This window comes from Siniperca chuatsi, linkage group LG17, assembly GCF_020085105.1.
Source record: "Siniperca chuatsi isolate FFG_IHB_CAS linkage group LG17, ASM2008510v1, whole genome shotgun sequence".
Lineage (NCBI taxonomy): Eukaryota > Metazoa > Chordata > Actinopteri > Centrarchiformes > Sinipercidae > Siniperca > Siniperca chuatsi.
This window is the reverse complement of record NC_058058.1, coordinates 11,902,863-11,921,656: the sequence shown is the minus strand read 5'-3', so window position 1 is coordinate 11,921,656 and position 18,794 is coordinate 11,902,863. Positions and strand designations below refer to the sequence as shown.

Here is an 18,794-nt window from a genome sequence, read left to right as displayed (position 1 = left end):
ATTGTTAATATCCATGTTTACTAGTTTGCAGTCTTCTTCTTCCCTGTCTTTGCTGGCACATTGCTGCATATCTTGGTGTGTTACTGCCACCTGTAGATAAGTAGAATAGTGTTAAACTATTGACAGGAGTGTGTATCGCATCTCTCACGTGAGTTAACAAACAAACAAAACAGGGACCTATTGATATAAAAACAGCTCCATAGCACTCCTAGAGGTCAACATTTTACAGGGAACCTTTAACTGGATAGCTAAAATTTGAAAACTCCAAATAACTATAACATTTTAGAGAATTTCTTTTGTGTTTTCAAAAAATGGAGTGAGGGAGTGGAGTGAGAATGGGGGGAGGGACTGGGTTGTGTGTTGTGGGGACTGGGACTCATGACCTGTGTATTTCTAAAAAGCTGTTGTAGCTGTTTCCAGATTTTGTGCTTTAGTGAGTATTTACAGCAGCAGATGTGGGATTTAGTCAAAATAAACTACAATGACAGAACATTTCACCCAATGCAACAGTGTGGCTCACTGATGTGTTTTTAATAGTTTTTGGACAACGATGGAGCTCTATGGCACAGAGGAATAATAAATATCAGGCTTTAACGACACAGACAATAATTGTTAGTAGGATCAATTCATTGTTGCTTTTAGTTTTTTAATGGGATTTGTTGAAAAATATAGAGTATTGCCAGGCTTATCCTTTCACAGCCACTCTGGGTGTTGTCCATCTCTGTGCTGCTTTTATGTTTGACACTGAATATCCTTCAAAGGTTTCTCCTGTGAAATATTCACAAGATCCTCGCTAATGTGTTGAAGAAACACTAGGTTCACGTCACACTTCAGGGTATTTCCCAACTTGAGGGTTTTGTTGTATAAAAAAGTAATTTTCCGACTGGTTTCACGATGTTTCGCAGCAGCTGATCTTTGCTGAGTGCTTTCACAGTTTGGCATTTGGTTAAAAGTTTCTTCCCTTTTCTCTGCTGACTAATTTAAGATGTGTCACAACTAAGTTGTGATGTCTTGTTAATCTTTCAAACTTACTCTCAGTGGTTTGGGCCTGCTCAGCCTTCATCCATTATATCAACCCCACATAATCTAATTTCTACACATACACACACACACACACACACACACACACACACACTGCAGAGAAGAGGCTAACAAGAGACGGCAAGTAAATTTTACGCTCAAATTGTATCGGTCTGTGTCAAATGTGTGCATGCTGCTGAGAAGTACATCTTCGGAGGCTGTGAAACAAGTTTTATGGCGGGAATGGATCAATCTGTCTTAAGTCACAGGGATCCATCTCATGTCCTTCATCAGAAAAATGTGTAGAGCCGGCAAATGTCAACAAGCATTCAGTGTGTGTCTGTGTGGGTGTTTTTGGGTGTTCTTCTACCACAGTGAGGACCAACAGGGTGACTGAGTGTGTGTCTTTTTTGTGTGTGTTTGTGTGTGTGTGTGCATTCAAGTGTGGGTGTGTGTGAGAAATATGAATTTGTTGGTAAATGTCAAGAAGTTGGCAGTCTAATGGCTGAGTTGACAGATGATCCATAAAGCTATAAAGTGATTGGTTTGGAGATTCTCATTCATTCTAATGCAGCTGTCATAGTGGAGGAGTGTGTGTGTGTGTGTGTGTGTGTGTGTGTGTGTGTGTGTGTGTGTGTGTGTGTGTGTGTGAAATAGAGTATAGAGTGAAGCAGTGCAGTAGTGTAGTTGCAGTTTAATTACATCCAGAATGGACTTGCGTGTTGCTTGTTTTTTTTTTTGACACTTTCTTGTTTCAGCTCTTCACACTAACTTCTGTTCAGCCTGAGGATCACTTACTCAGCTTTTAGGAGTCTGTCCCACCCAGTTAACTCCTTCTTACAGCCTCACCTTGTTTCCAAAAATGGTTACATTAACTGATTTCTGTTATGGCACCTTTGTTTTCGTAACTTTTGTAATGTCAGGCCACATGGGGAATATTCGGCACCTCTCTTGCATCATCTAAAGATAAGGTGACCTTGGGAATAACTTCCCTATTAAATAAAACATACCGTACTACATATTGGTGCAGACCAAACCGACATGGATTTTGTCCTAAACTTACAATATAAGGCTTACTGCGAAGAGGGAATTCCTAACAATGTCACATCAATTACGCACGAGAGCCCAATCTCCCTATTAAAGGCGTTTTGCCACAAACAGGCAATTAAACTGGAATGTTGTGTGTTCTTGTGCAAACAAAGCACTCAACTAAACCAGACTGACTCAACAAAAAAAAATCCCCACGACGAGCCCCCAACTTTTTATGACACAACAACGAAGGGGAGACGCATGCCAATTTTATGATGTATGAAAATGTATGACTGCAGTGGCAAGCATGAGGCGCATGTTGTCAGTGTAAGACAAAAAAGGACAACGCAAAAGAAAGATCAGAGCTTGGTGAGTGATGAAGGGATTGACACATAACTTAAATAACTTAAATAGCTCCACCCAGCAAAGGACCTGCAAGACACACAAACACACACACCCACACTACACAGGGCCAAGCCAAAGGGCGCTGGGGCCTTCACATTCACAAATACCTGCTGAGATACAGGTAGTTCTCTTATGCACTTTATCATTAAAGTTGATAAGAACTCGCAGGTAATGAGCATTGTTCTAAAAGTTAGAAAATGTATCTGGTTTCAGATAAGGTTAGATGATTATTCAGTCACATACTAGACTTGATTGGGTAACTGGTGCAAGAGACATAAAAATTGACAAAGTTATTGCTCCTCCCTTAATTTTTTCTTGATCATAACTATTGTTTCCACAGCAAGGTTAGTCAGACAGCTCTGGCTAATTTGCTGCACTAATGATGAATGAGATTTTGTTTTATGAATGTGTGTTTATAAATCAACAGGCTGTACAATGAAAACCAGAACACACAAACTAAAAGCGTATCTTTGTTTGGAAGATGCAGGCTCCCAGAATTGACTTTGGTTCAAATCCTCTTGTCATATTTTACAGGGTCAGTTCACCCAAATTACACAAAAACATTTTATCACTGACCTCCTGTGGTATTTATCCATGCAGATAGTTTTTGCTGTTACTTGGCCAGTTTTTCACATATCCACCTCTGAGATTTCTGCCTACACCTCATAATTCAATTGAGGTGAATGAAATTTTGTTTTTTGTGCTCACAGCATTTAAAAAACTACATTGAAAAACTTCACCAACAATGTGTCTTTCCAGAAACAATGTCCCATTTACTCTGGGTGATCCAAAGATTTCACTGTAAGCAATTTTCAGACTATCTACAGAAGAAATAGTCCCTATAAATCTGTTGACAGTTTGTTTTGTGGATTATCCAGAGAATGCTGTTTCCAGAAGGAGATGCTGCTAGATTTTTAAAATGTCACTTTTAAATACTGTGAGCACTACAAGCAAATTCCTCCATTGCATTGGCACGGTGGCAGAAATCTCAGAGGTGAATATCTCAAAAGCTGGGTAAGTAAAACCCAAACTATCTGCATGGGTAGATACAGGAGAGGTGAGAAAACAATTGTGATTTGGGTGAACTGACTCACCAATGGGCCAAACTCCAAAAAAATGGTGCTAAAACTTAAGTTGCAGCTGTTTGCTGAGCCCAGAGAGTGTGTACTACTTCATAATCATATTTGGAAATAAAACCATGAAGCAAAGACAAAAGCAGCAGGTGTAGAGTGACACTGGTGCTGCAGATTAAAATGTTGCTGGCTCTGCTGTGGTGACTGTCAGATGAAGCACCCTCAGCTTTCAGCAACTCTTTGAGTGATTTAGCTTCTTTTTAAGGACAGCACTGCTTAGTTAACATGGAAGTAGCCCCAGAAAAGGTGAACAAATTACACCTTTACAGCCAGCGTGAAGACGAGAGCTGTGATCTACTTCCTAATCTTTTAAAATTAGGTCCACACTCCATTAGACATCAAATGGCTGACCACAGTGGTGTACTTAAGGACATAGGAATCATAATCACTAAAAATTCATCTATCAAAAGAGGCATAGAGAGAGGACGTGTCAAGGCTAGGAGAAAGTTATTTACTGCTCCTGGTGAACAAGCAGACGGCTGTAGTCCTTTATACCAGGGCCAAAGAAGCCTTCGCGTGCTTCAGTGCTTCCAGTTTCAAGACTTTCACTCCTTTATAAACCACATTCAGCTAGACTGCAAAACAAATAATGTGTTTTGTGAGAACAGAGATGCCTGGCTCCAAATCGAATCTCTTGGTTATGCTACAGTGGCCATGTAGCTGCATGACACCAAGATGCTTCAAGCCTCAGCCTTTTTTCTTGTCCAGGGCAGAACAGAAACACTGCTGCAAGGGCCAATTTAAAGCTCCAGATATTGGTGTCAGCTCTGTCAACAAAACTGACAAGAGATGGCAGAGGATAAAAGGACATTAAACCACCTGGAGACAGGAGGACGCCTGGATAAGATCTATCAAAATTGGTGTTTTTCCTAGCAGCAAGCTGGACACCAAGAGGAAATATGCAAATCATTCCTTCTGCCTGAGCAAAGAAGTCCCTGTTATCATTGTACTAACAGGATTGTGTGTGTGTGTGATCCAAAGTCATAAACCCATATCCATGACCACAGATTATGTTATAAATAAGTGTGGCTGAGCATGTGCAAGTCGATGTTTGATTATGCTGTCACAACTTTGGACGTGACATTACGTTTCAATCTCATTCCACCGCAGATCCACTCGGAGTTGGAATTGACTATCAGCTTAAGTTGCCTTCCACCATATATTTAAATGTTTCTGTTTATGGCGGTTTTGGAAATGAAAACTGACAAAATATCCTTGTGTTGGAGGACAGAAACATACACACACACACACACACCGTAATTCCCCCTCTCCTTCCTCCCACTATAGAGAGAGATAGATTTACAGTATCTTACCAACATGTCTTTTCTATACACTGTCAAAATAAGCACGATACATAAAAAAGTCATTAATCCATATAAAGATTTATTAAAGGAATAGTTCAACATTTTGGCTAATACGCTTATTTGCTTTGTTTCAGAGAGTTAGATGAGAAGATTGATATCAATCTCATGTTTGTGTGTTAGCAGGTGTTCAGACTGCAGGCAGCCCTGCGTTAAAACAACACAAGGAGTTGCACTGGTGGGGGTTTGTTGTCTAAGGTACCAGTGAAACATAAACTATGATCCAGGGAGTCCAGTTTGAGTAACAGGTCCAAGAGTTTGAAGGGTTATCACACGCCAAAACACTGCAGATGTAAATGACCATTGAATCCCCAATCACTGAAGTAGGTCGTCATCTTTACCTCCAACCATAGAGGGCAGTGTTGCCATGGAACTCCTGAGAAAGGCTTTCACAAGAAAGGACTTTATTATTGAACTTGAACCAAATGTTACTTTGTTTGTTTTTGGTTGACTAATAATTCTTGCTGCATACTTAATGTGGACATTGTATTTTTATTTGTTTTATTAAGTGTACATTTTTTACCTCACATGCTTTTATTTTGAAGTCTGGAAAAGGAAGTGCAGCAGCACTCTTTGTGTACATTGGCGCTCTTTTTACGTGAAGCGCCATTCTGATTTAACGTTAAGAGAGAAAGGATAAACCCTTGGGTACTCACTGTACAAATGTTTGTTTTAAAAAGGTTTCTTTCTACATCTTAGCTCCTGGCTGAAGGGCACAAGGTACCGTTTTAGTTTTATGTTGTGTGGTAAACTTTGAAGGACTTTGAAGTGTTTGGTTTAGCTATATCATTCTTTAGCTAATGTTGTTATTGCCTCGTCAGTGTTTCTCTTGATTTGCACTCCAGATAGATTGTTTACAGTAAATCAGCACTTCATTTGGTAATTTTATATAATTAATTTACGTTTTCTCTCTAAATTGAGATTGTCCGCTTTACCAAAATTAATTGATTGTTAACTCGGGTGTTTCATGTAACGTAGTTAACATCGCACTCTAAAAGGAGATTGTTGTAATTAAAACAATTCATATAGGTTATTGCATTAGCCAGTTTGCTAAAATGTGATTTATTTACACATTATTTATGATTTAAGCCAATTAATTGCAAATGTGTATTCGTTTATATATTTATGGATATTTGTATACTATTTGCAGGCAGATGTCTAATGCTTGTTTGTTGTTTTTATTCAGCTCTTACGGTGTTTTTGGAAATTAAATTCTTTATAAACATCAGTTCCTGAGAGTAAGATGCATCTGTTCAGCCGGGAATGCTACAGTAAGAGCTTGTGCCCAGAAGAACAACAGCTTCACCTAATCAGTCCTACCTCACCTCTGAAAGCTGTCTAATGACAACCAAAGGACTTGATATGATAATCTAGTCCAATGCACGCCTGTAAAGAAAATGGATGCTTCTGAAAATAAGGACCTCGACCAGCAAGTGGAGGCCCCTCATAATGGAACGGAAGAGGAGGAGCTTCACCGTTCTGGTCGACAACGCAACCCCACGGAGAAGATGCGTGCGTATAAAGAGGAGGAAGCCCTAAAAAGGGAGAAAAGGTTGATTCAGCTGTATGAAAAATGGAAGGACCTGGCTCGCAACACAAGGGAAGAGCTAAAAACAGACGTTAGTGAGAGTCAACTGGTAGTTCTTATTAACACACTTGAGAAGGGAAGGGATGATGTTATGCATGTCTACCTGGAAATCAGAGATTACATTGCTCCATCCAGTGACACTAGACGCAGAATCGACACTTGTGAAGCTGTGACAAAAGATATTTGAAGATAATTTTTGACAGAATGGCATGTCTTGAGGACTTTGACAGAGAAAATGTAAAACACAGCCTGCGTGATTTACTCCATCACAATTATGCTCGCTCTGTCTATGGATCCACAGTCTCACGCCCCACATCATCAAGGTCTACAGTTATGTCCATTGCAGCCAAGCGTGCAGATGCAGCAGCTGATTTAGCAGCCAAAGAAGCAGAATACTCAGTCATACAAGAGATTGAAGCTCGAAAGTGTGAACTGGAAAAACTAAAAGCAGAGAAGGATCTAAAAGCAGCTAGAGCCAGACTACAGGCCTATGATCAAGAAATGGCACAGGAAGTCAGCATACATTCTTCACACTCACATACAAGGGAACAGCAGGATGTAAGTGTAAGCGGTGCAGCAGCATGTAGTTCCATTTCCCATCCAATGTCCTACCAACATCACAGCAACACTACCTCCTCCAAAATCTGATATATCTTATCTCGCTCAAGCTATCCAAGATAGCATAGCCCTGAACAGACTGCCTACAACAGAACCATCTGTGTTCAGTGGTGATCCTATCCAGTTCATTGAGTGGAAGGCTGCATTTGTGTCGCTCATTGATGGAAAGGCCATTTCTTCTGCCGACAAGCTGCACTATTTAAAAGGTATGTTGGTGGGCCAGCTCGTAAGTCTCTTGATGGTATCTTCTACAGAGATGATGATGAGGCTTATAATGATGCATGGAACAAGTTGAACCAACGGTATGGACAGCCATTTGTCATACAGAAAGCATTTAGAGAAAAACTAGCTAAATGGCCTAAGATTCAGCCTAAAGATGCTGAAGGTTTCAGAGATTTCTCTGACTTCTTGAATGCGTGTCATCAAGCTATGCCTCATGTCAAAGGGCTTGAAATATTGGATGATTGTGATGAAAATCAGAAACTTGTACACAAATTACCAGATTGGGCAGCAGCACGGTGGAACCGCCAGGTCACGCAGACACTTATTGAGACTCATGACTTTCCAAAGTTTATAGATTTTGTGACCTTCATGTCAATGGAAGCAGAGGTTACTTGCAATCCAGTCACCTCCTTCAGTGCTCTTCGTGCCTCTGACCCCACTTCAGAAGAACGAAACCTTAAGGACAGTAAAAGGAACAGGGCTAACGTCTTTCACATTCAAACAACTACAGAAAATAAACAAAATGATAAAAACGAACAAAAGCCCACTAAAGGAAATTATAATATGTGTCTCTTCTGCAAAGACAGCAAGCATAAGATTCACAGCTGTTTTAAATTTGTGGCAAAGTCATTAGAAGAGAAACGGAAATATGTGAAGGAGAACAAGCTCTGCTATGGTTGCATGAGACCAGGCCACAGCGCAAAAGACTGCCGTCACCGTCTGTCCTGTGACACCTGTAGAGGTAAACATCCAACGTGTCTACATGATGAAAACTACACAAAGAAAATCAACACTGCACCAGTCTCAAATCAAGGTGACACAGAGATGGCTACTAGTACGTCTCACAAAGTAGAGAATGATGAGCCATCCACCAATACTTCAATGATAGTGCCAGTGTGGGTATCAACCGAGAGGAATCCAGCCTCTGAAAAACTTGTTTATGCTCTGCTTGACACCCAGAGTGATACTGTGTTTGTCGACCGAGATCTGAGCAACAAGCTACAAGCTGACTCCTGTCCTGTGAGACTGAAGTTGACAACCATGACTGCAAAAGATGTTGTTATGCCGAGTGAAAAGGTGTCCGGTCTCAAAGTAAGAGGCTTCAGCTCCACTGTTGTCCTCAACCTTCCTCCTGCCTACACTAAGGACTCCATTCCAGTGAACCGTACTCACATCCCTACTTGTGACACAGCACGACACTGGAAGCATCTCTCTACAATAGTGGACAAAATTCCACCACTGCAGGATTGTGAGGTTGGTCTCCTAATAGGCTACAGTTGTCCAAAGGCTTTGGCACCAAAACAGGTGATTTTAGGAGGAGACGATGAGCCTTATGCAGTCCATACAGACCTAGGATGGAGTATTGTTGGTCGCCTGTCCACACACCATGAATCACAAAGCTTCAACACCATCTGTCATAGAGTAAGCACTAAAGAGCTTCCCCAGTGACTCCAGCAGATGTTATTAAGGTTTTGGAGTCTGACTTCAAAGATGCTGGTGAAGATAATAAAACTGTGTGCAGGATGACATCCTCTTCTTGACCAAACTGCAGCAAGGCATAAGGAAGAACGATCACGGGCATTATGAAATGCCTCTCCCATTCAAAGAGAGACCTCACTTGCTTAACAATAAGCAGCTTGCCATTGTAAGGCTCAGTCATCTTAAAAGGAAATTGTTGAAAGATGAAAGGTACAAGGAACACTATGTTAGGTTTATGGAAGAGGTCATTGAGAGAGGTGATGCGGAAGAAGTGCATGATGAAGGAAAGGTTGGAGAGAAGTGGTACATCCCTCATCATGGGGTGTATCACCTAAAAAGCCAGACAAGCTCCGTGTTGTCTTTGACTGCTCCGCCAAGTACCAGGAGCCAGCCTCAATGACCATTTGCTCCAAGGCCCAGATTTAATGAATAAGCTGACTGGTGTTCTCGTAAGATTCAGACAACATCCAGTTGCCTTTATGTGCGATGTCGAACAGATGTTTCACCAATTTCATGTGGAAGAAGCAGATCGAAACTACCTCCGTTTTCTCTGGTGGAAAAACGGAGACTTAACTTCACAGCCACAAGAATACCGCATGAAGGTCCATCTTTTTGGTGCTACCTCATCACCTGGATGCGCCAACTATGGTCTGAAACATCTCGCCAAGGAGAATGAGAGTACGTATCCTCTTGGCTCAAAATTCATCACAACAGACTTTTATGTAGATGACGGTGTCACCAGTGTAGCGGCGCAGAAGAAGCTGTCCAGGTAGCAAGAGAAGCTCGACAACTGTGTGCCTCAGGTGGTCTTAGACTGCACAAATTTATTTCAAATGACAGAATTGTCCTGGATAGCATTCCAATTTCTGAGCGAGCCGTTGAAGTAAAAGCCCTTGACCTCAACCCGATGACACCCCTTTAGAGAGAGCTTTAGGGATCCATTGGCACATTGATTCTGACAGACTCAGATTCTCTGTTGACCTCAAAGACCAGCCAGCAACACGCCGTGGCATACTATCCACAGTTGCATCACTGTATGATCCGCTGGGCTTTATTGCTCCTTTTGTGCTCAGTGGAAAATTAGTGCTTCAGGAAATGTGCAGAAACGGAACAGGCTGGGACGACCCTCTTCCTAAAGAATTGCAGCCAAGGTGGGAGCTTTGGAAGGCTGATCTTATGAACTTGGAAAGGATCAATATACCCCGCTGTTATGTACCTGCAAACTTTGGAAAGGTCATAAAAAGAGAACTTCATCACTTCTCTGATCTGATGCGAGCAACAGCGGATATGGCCAGTGTTCCTATTTACGAGTCACAAATGAAGAAGGTAACATCCATTGTGCCCTGGTCATAGGTAAATCCAGAGTTGCTCCCATTAAGGTCCAGACTATTCCCAGGCTCGAACTGACCGCTGCTGTCATCTCAGTTGCCATGAGCAATATGCTTAAACAGGAGCTGGAATATGCAGACCTAGAAGAGCACTTCTGGACCGACTCCCAAGTAGTTTTGGGGTACATTAACAACGAAGCACGCCGCTTTCACACATTTGTGGCAAACAGAGTGCAGAAGATACATCTCAGCTCTACTCCTCAACAGTGGAGATATGTTCACACTAATGAGAACCCTGCTGACCATGCTTCAAGGGGTTTAAACGCTGGTGAGATTCTTACATCCAATTGGTTGACAGGGCCAAGATTCTTATGGAAGAAGGATATACCTCCTGTGGCAGATATTGACACAGCACTAATGACTGGAGATCCTGAAGTGAAACAGGCTCAGACACTGAGTGCAGAAACAACAGAAGTCACCCTCTCAGACCGCTTGTCAAAGCTGTCTTCATGGTCTGGAGCTGTCCAAGCTCTGGCTCGCCTTGTTCGCCGAGCCAAAGGGGATAAGTCCATCGGTCACAGTACGGTAGCTGAGCGAGAAGATGCTAAACGCATCATCATTAAAGACCTACAAAGAAACACCTATACAAGGGATATCAAGTTATTGAGCAAGGGGGCCCAGCTGTCACCTAGCAGCAAGCTGTATCATCTTGATGCCTTCCTAGATCAAGACGGACTACTCAAGGTGGGAGGAAGGCTTTGCGATGCACCCTACCCAACTCAGTCAAACACCCGGTGATCATTCCTAAAGATCACCATATAACAAAGATGATCATCTCTCAATGTCATGAGAATGTCAAGCACCAAGGTAAGGGCCTTACTATTAATGAGATCAGATCACAAGGCTACTGGATTCCAGGAATGAGCAGAGCAGTAGCATCCCATGTACATCACTGTGTGACATGTCGGAAGCTCAGGAGACCCACCGAAGAACAAAGAATGGCCGACCTCCCTTCAGAGCGTACAAATCCATCTCCACCCTTCACATACTGTGGTATGGACTGCTTTGGTCCCTTTGTCACTAAACAGGGTCGGAAAGAACATAAAAGGTACGGCCTCCTCTTCACATGTTTCAGCTCCAGAGCTATTCATATCGAAATGCTAAATGACATGTCTACAGATGCTTTCATCAATGGCCTGCGCTGTTTCGTTGCATTACGGGAGCAGTGCGCCAAATCAAATGTGACCAAGGCACCAACTTTGTAGGAGCCAAGAATGAGCTGAAAAATGCCCTCAAGGAGATTGGCGCTGATCGTCTGACAGTGTTCTTAGCTGAGAAGCAGTGTGACATTGTCCTAAATGCGCCCCATTCAAGTCATGCAGGTGGGGTATGGGAGAGACAAATCAGAACAGTGAGAAATGTTCTTCGCTCAACTCTCTCACTCTCTTCTGACAAACTGGGACGATGCATCACTGCGGACATTCTTTTACGAAGCTATGGCGATCGTAAACAGTAGACCACTAACGGTTGACAACCTAAACGACCCCAACAGCCTTGCACCTCTCACCCCTAATAACCTGCTTACTATGAAGTCTGTTCCAGCATTACCACCACCAGGCAGATTCATCAGAGAAGACATCTATGCAAGAAAAAGGTGGCGTCATGTTCAGTACCTCGCAGAGCAGTTTTGGAGTCGCTGGCGTAGGGAGTATCTTTCCAACATTGCCACCAGGCAGCGCTGGCACAGAGCAAAGAGAAACCTGCGAGTAGGAGATATTGTGATGGAAAAGGCTGATGATCTGCCTAGAAATGAGTGGCGGCTGGCCAGAGTTACAGAGACTACTACAGATAAAGACGGGCTTGTAAGAAGAGTCAAAGTATGCCTTGGTGACCGGAATCTGGAGAAGGATGGTCGTCGTCTCAACAAGCTGTCTGTCATTGAACGCCCAGTCCAGAAGCTGATACTGTTGCTAGAGACCGTCTAACTGCTTCCAGTAGCAACCAAGTGTATCCTTTTCATTATATTACTTAAATTCTAGCATTCATTCAACATAGTATGGGCACTTTTCGTCCGTTTCTGAGTTAAAGGTCATTTTTTTAAAAATTTAAAAATCATTTGTAATTTATATTTCTTAACGTCATACAAATCCCTCATGATTTGGTGGGAGTGTAAATGACCATTGAATCCCCAATCACTGAAGTAGGTCGTCATCTTTACCTCCAACCATAGAGGGCAGTGTTGCCATGGAACTCCTGAGAAAGGCTTTCACAAGAAAGGACTTTATTATTGAACTTGAACCAAATGTTACTTTGTTTGTTTTTGGTTGACTAATAATTCTTGCTGCATACTTAATGTGGACATTGTATTTTTATTTGTTTTATTAAGTGTACATTTTTTACCTCACATGCTTTTATTTTGAAGTCTGGAAAAGGAAGTGCAGCAGCACTCTTTGTGTACATTGGCGCTCTTTTTACGTGAAGCGCCATTCTGATTTAACGTTAAGAGAGAAAGGATAAACCCTTGGGTACTCACTGTACAAATGTTTGTTTTAAAAAGGTTTCTTTCTACATCTTAGCTCCTGGCTGAAGGGCACAAGGTACCGTTTAGTTTTATGTTGTGTGGTAAACTTTGAAGGACTTTGAAGTGTTTGGTTTAGCTATATCATTCTTTAGCTAATGTTGTTATTGCCTCGTCAGTGTTTCTCTTGATTTGCACTCCAGATAGATTGTTTACAGTAAATCAGCACTTCATTTGGTAATTTTATATAATTAATTTACGTTTTTCTCTCTAAATTGAGATTGTCCGTTTTACCAAAATTAATTGATTGTTAACTCGGGTGTTTCATGTAACGTAGTTAACATCGCACTCTAAAAGGAGATTGTTGTAATTAAAACAATTCATATAGGTTATTGCATTAGCCAGTTTGCTAAAATGTGATTTATTTACACATTATTTATGATTTAAGCCAATTAATTGCAAATGTGTATTCGTTTATATATTTATGGATATTTGTATACTATTTGCAGGCAGATGTCTAATGCTTGTTTGTTGTTTTTATTCAGCTCTTACGGTGTTTTTGGAAATTAAATTCTTTATAAACATCAGTTCCTGAGAGTAAGATGCATCTGTTCAGCCGGGAATGCTACTATGAACTACTATATATATATATATATATATAACTAATATATATCTACTTTATAATACTATGACACATGGTTTTATCACAGTGGCAATTATTCTATCTTTTGTCGTGATGATTGCGAGGTAAACAGTAGAAAAATAGCGTTCACATCAAAGAGTAATCTACCAGGAATGTGCGCTTGCATGTTTTTAATTGGCCAATGCAATGCCTTGCCAGATGACCCTGCATTTTTTTTTTTTGCCACAGCCCTCCCTCTGCGCTTGGACCCCTGCTGAGTCTACGTAGCAGTCCCATTTAAGTGAAAAAGAGGCTGTTTTTTTCATGCAGTGCTGTTGTCTGTCTGAACACGACATTATACTGCATTCACCCAATGATGCTAGAATTGGTAGAATAGGAAAATCCCATTCCAGTCTCCCAGTCATTCCAAGTAGGAGTGTTCATGCTAGCCTTGTAGGCTACATTGGAAACATCAGTATCTAAAAGTAGCTACTTTAGCAGTGTTACATATTTGGAGCAGTTTGTTAACAAGTGACACCAGACACAAACAAAATGTGCATAGCTCCTTTTAAATCAACTTTGCTGAATCCATTGTATTAGTGTTAATATTAGATTTAATGTAGATATCACTGCCAGGAATAGTGGTTTTGCAGCCATGTTGTCAACGCTTTTTTGACACTTATGTAGCTCTTTTCGCGGAGTACAAGATATAGTCACTGTCAGAAATTCCAAATATATACGTGAATGGTTTTGCACGCTCCAAGCAATATGATATGAATGCAGCATTAAGTATGAAGCTGGAACTGCTTAGCAAGCAAACAAAGAGAAATGTTTGAGAGTTAAGAGGAGTTATGCTGTAACTATTTCTTGGCGAACAACCGTCAAGCGCTGTGACTTCCTGGAGTTCCTAAACAAATTAAATAAATTTTTTTTTTATTATTATGGAGCTTTAAAAGTACTGTTAGGAATGTTTTTTTTTTCACTTTGTACAGACCCAGGCTAGCTGTTTCCCCCTGCTTCCAGTCTTTATGCTAAGCTAAGCTAACCATGACTCCAGCTTCATACTTAGGGTTGCCAACCGTCCCTTAAAATACAGAATGAACGGATACGGGACGCACTTTGTTCCGTATTTTTGAGAATCAATTTTGTGAAAGTCTATGGGAGAGAAATATTACAGGTTAGACTATTATGACAGGGCAATTTGTATGAGATTAGAGACAGTATTTGTTCTATTTGACTTTATATATGGTAGAGAAAAGAGGGTGTCAAATATAGTTTTATTACCAAAAGTGAATGTGAAAAAGGCAGACATTTGCTATAACAGTGATTTTTTAATAATAATGCTTTACAAGTTTATTGCTTCAGAATAAACAAAGGAGACAGACTCACATTCAAGCAAGGTTTCTGTGCATTAGCAATAATCTACTTTATATTTAAACTTTTGAAAATATTATGATGATTTTCAAACGCCATGATTTCTTTTGATGTGTTTTCTCAATTATACATCTTCACTCTCCCACTCACTCACACCTCCTCTCCGTCATTCCCTTTCATCTGTATCTCAGCTTTTCCTCTCTGACCCACCACTCACCCCTCTATCACCACCACATAACACTGAGTGAATCAGCAGCCATTTAGTCCCACCTGTTGGCTGCTTCCAACATGCTGGTTTACCAAGTGAACACATAAAGATCACAGTGAACTGATGCAGTGTCCTGAAAGGGAGCAGATCCTATTACATGTGATCTCCGCCCCTATCTGACTTCCCCTGCTGGCCGCCTCACGTTCGACATTCGTTCACCTGATACCATCGACCAATACAGAGGGCCCAGGATTCGTTTGGTGTTAGTTTAGTCCAGGGAATCAGCAAACAGCACTGAGAGATCAATTTAGTCTGAGTGTAATGACTATTGATTCTGTAGGAGCGGAGAGACAGAGAGGGAGTTGAATGTATTTAGATAAAATAATGCTTTGCTCTCTCACGCTACGCTGAGCTTCTCTACTGCTGTCGTGTGAACCGGCAGAGGGCTGGATGTGCATCTCAAGTACACACAGAAACACACAGACACAGGATTGGACACACAAGGTACATGTACATGCATGCAAGTAAGTGTACAAGGGACATACAACTCCCTTTACACACAGAGCCGGACACACACCACAACATGCAACTGGTGCGCTGGTATGTACAGGTATAAAAATGTTATACAAAAGTCACAAAAAAGACTTGATTGACTTGCACCTTTCTGTTAGAACTGACACACAGACATGAGGTATACATCCATCCACCTGTTTTTATTCACATTTGCACGTTAAAAAGTCTGAGTGCAAACGCTAGAAATTTGAATAAAAAGGCAAAATACTGCAAGAAAAGCTTTTATGTGGAGAAGTTGGCGAATTGAAAATGAGAAGACAAAATAAAGGCTGATGGGAAAATATACTGCGCTTCTTCTACTGTGGACAAAGCATTCATGTCATGCTGCCACTCACTGTTACATGCCTCCACTCCCCCCCCCATCTGAGCGGGGTGGCGTTTGCAACCACCACGTACCCAGTGCCATTGTTGCATGTTCATCACCATAGCCACTGATAATCACAGGGGACACGTGGTTTAGAAGACTCATATTTACTCATTCAAAATGCAGCACACACATCTTAAGTGGGAAACAGTAATGAATGCTGTGATATATCAGAGTTACTGATGCTTGATAAGTTGTCTCTTGTTTCCTCCTCTTTAATATATTTGAGAGAATATGATGAAAGAGAAATGATGGAAGGACCCACTGAATCACAGGTTATTCTGCCAAACTTTCATAAATTTGCATAAACTTTGCACTGGTATGTTCCTCCAGGTTCCTTCCTTTTTCTTTTTTGTTTGTACATTCATGAAGAAAAGTCATAGCGTTTTTGCCTCAGTTTGAACTGCCTAGAGGGAATCTGAGTCTCTTGTATTTGTTTGCATCTATATATAGACCCTGTATGGGTTTGAAGTGTACACTTTTCACTTTGCTTTCAGTGTGAACATACCTTAATAGTTAAACTGAAAGGTATGCACTACGTCAGCCAAAAGACTGGATGACCATTTTCAGTTGTCTTGATTAGTTTTCTTTGATAAATGGCCATGGCATAAGCAAAATCATGGCCTCCACGTTTTCCTAATTTAGAAAACAATGAACTTATATTTTGAAATTCCCTCCTTCTTTAAGTCCAGACTGGAATCATTTTTGGAGAGTATTATCTCTTAAAATGCCAGACAAGATTCTGGGCCCCACCGACCTGTCCCCAGGGTATAAAAGAGTTTCAGAGATGATTTAGAAAACAAGCATTTTATTCTTTTTACTTTGTGTCTTTTTATGACCTCATCTTCAGCTCTTGAAAAGTCACAGTAGAAGAAATCAACAAACATGGCACCAAAGCCAACTGTAGGGTTGTTAGGAGTGAAGAAAGAAAAGAAAAGAAAAGTCACAGTAGAAGAAATCAACAAACATGGCACCAAAGAAATCAACAAACATGGCACCAAAGCCAACTGTAGGGTTGTTAGGAGTGACAATTGTCACTGTCAGTCATTTAATGTGAGATGGTCAAAGGCTTTCTCAAACTAGAACATCAGATAGGTATGTTTGTGTTAGTGTGGGCACTTGCTAGGAAGAAACCCCCCCCCACTACATATGATGCTGTCTGTTGGTTGCTGAAAGTCCTTTGGTTCATGTCAGCTCTGACCTTGAGTGACTCTGTTGATCGCATGTATCAGTTTACCAGGACCTGCTGGCAAATTATCCGGGGATTTCCCAAATTTGACCAGTTGAAAGCACATCACAGAGTCGTGATTTGAAAGGTGAGTCAGTCTTTTTCTGCTGCCATGCTTCCGTCCCTCTTCTTCTCTGTGTATTTCCTCTGATGTGTCATCACAGCCTAGAAATCCCTTATGTATTAAGCGGTTCAAAGACCTTTCTGCTTCATGTCTTCTTTTCCTCTGTGTCTCTTCTCTTTACCCTTTTCTTTACCCAGGTCTCTCTTTTTCTGTTTGTGTCTTTTTCTCATGACTCTCTTACATTTTCTCCTTCTTACATTTTCTTTAAATCTCTCTCTCCATTTGCCTCTTCCCAAGAGCAAAATCTGCAGACTCACCTGGACTCAAAATAAGTAAGTGTGTGCGTGTGTTTACGTGTTTGTGTATGTATGTGTGTGTGTGTGTGGCCCTGACAGGCTTTGTTGATTCATGAATCTTTTACCCTTACCAGTCAGCACAAATCCCCCCTCTGACAGACACACAAACATACACACATGCATGCACACACATACAACTGGCAAGACAAACAGCTTCTGGCAGTGTATCTTGCTTTGGTGATCTGCTATATGTTAACTTTGTTACAGAGGCTTGTAAAAAGACAAATAGAGGATAAGGGAACTGAAAAGGTAAAATATCTGAGAAAATAGAAGGAAGACAGAGATGGGAAGAGAGAGAGAAAAATGAAATGCAAAATGCTGAGGAGAGAGAGACAGAGCAAGAAATCGTGCGCCAAAGGTAAAAAGGAGGAGGGAAGGAGGACGAGAGCAGGAGAGCTGGACAGGAGAGAAAGGTGTGAGCTTATCTCACTGGCCAGGCTTCAGTGAGGTCACTCTGCAGACTGACTGAGGAAGGAGGATGTACAGAGAAAGGAAGTGCTGTCACTCTACAGAATGACTCAGAGGAGTGAGTGAGCGAGAGTTTAAAAAATGCCAAAAATCCAAATACTACTTTATCTACTGGGGGTAGACAAAATTTGGTAAACATATCATGCAGAAGGACTGAAGTAAAAACTCTGCTACAAAGGTTGGATATATTAGGTTGAATGCTAATTTGTGACTTGCAAAGTTTCATCAACATGAGACAACAAGTTGCCCAAGTTCCCAATGCATCGTATCGGAAAAACTGCTAAATATGTCATGCAGAACAGTCTCAAGAACCCCTCTCTTTTGGAAAATATGTTTACTGATTCGCAACAGCAAATACGTGCCCCAATTATGTTTTCTATCAACATAATGAGATGATTTTAATGAACATTTTTGCCAAGTAGCAAAATGTTCAAACTGAATATATCTGTTAAATGTTTACTGACAATGTATTTCATTTGTTTTCCTACAGTATCTGCTCATAGGAACTAAAATGTGACTAATGTTTTAATGGTTATGTTTAGGAACTCAAAGCACTTGGTTAGGGAAAGATTGTGGTCTTTGTTAAATGTTGAAAAAGTCCACATTTACTTGAAATGTGAAAGAGGACCCTAACCAAAGTGCTTTTGCTGCCTAAACCTAACCACACTCAGGATTCAGGATGTGAACCTCTGTCTCTAGTGACAAAATCCTGCACTTTGTAAATGCACCATCCAACCCGACCACCTTCCTACAACTTTCATGCAGTAAAAGAATGTAGTACTTAGTTCACTTGGAAAAATTTTCCTACTAAACACAAACCAGGCAGCAATTATGTT

General features: G+C 41.0%; 1 long non-coding RNA gene across 1 annotated transcript; it reads left to right on the top strand.

Moving 5' to 3' along the window:
- The first annotated feature begins 11,647 nt into the window (after positions 1–11,647).
- Positions 11,648–13,288, top strand: LOC122864936. The gene is made up of 2 exons (XR_006375355.1): positions 11,648–12,780; positions 13,247–13,288. It is a non-coding gene; the product is annotated as an uncharacterized LOC122864936 (long non-coding RNA).
- Positions 13,289–18,794: the final 5,506 nt, after the last annotated feature.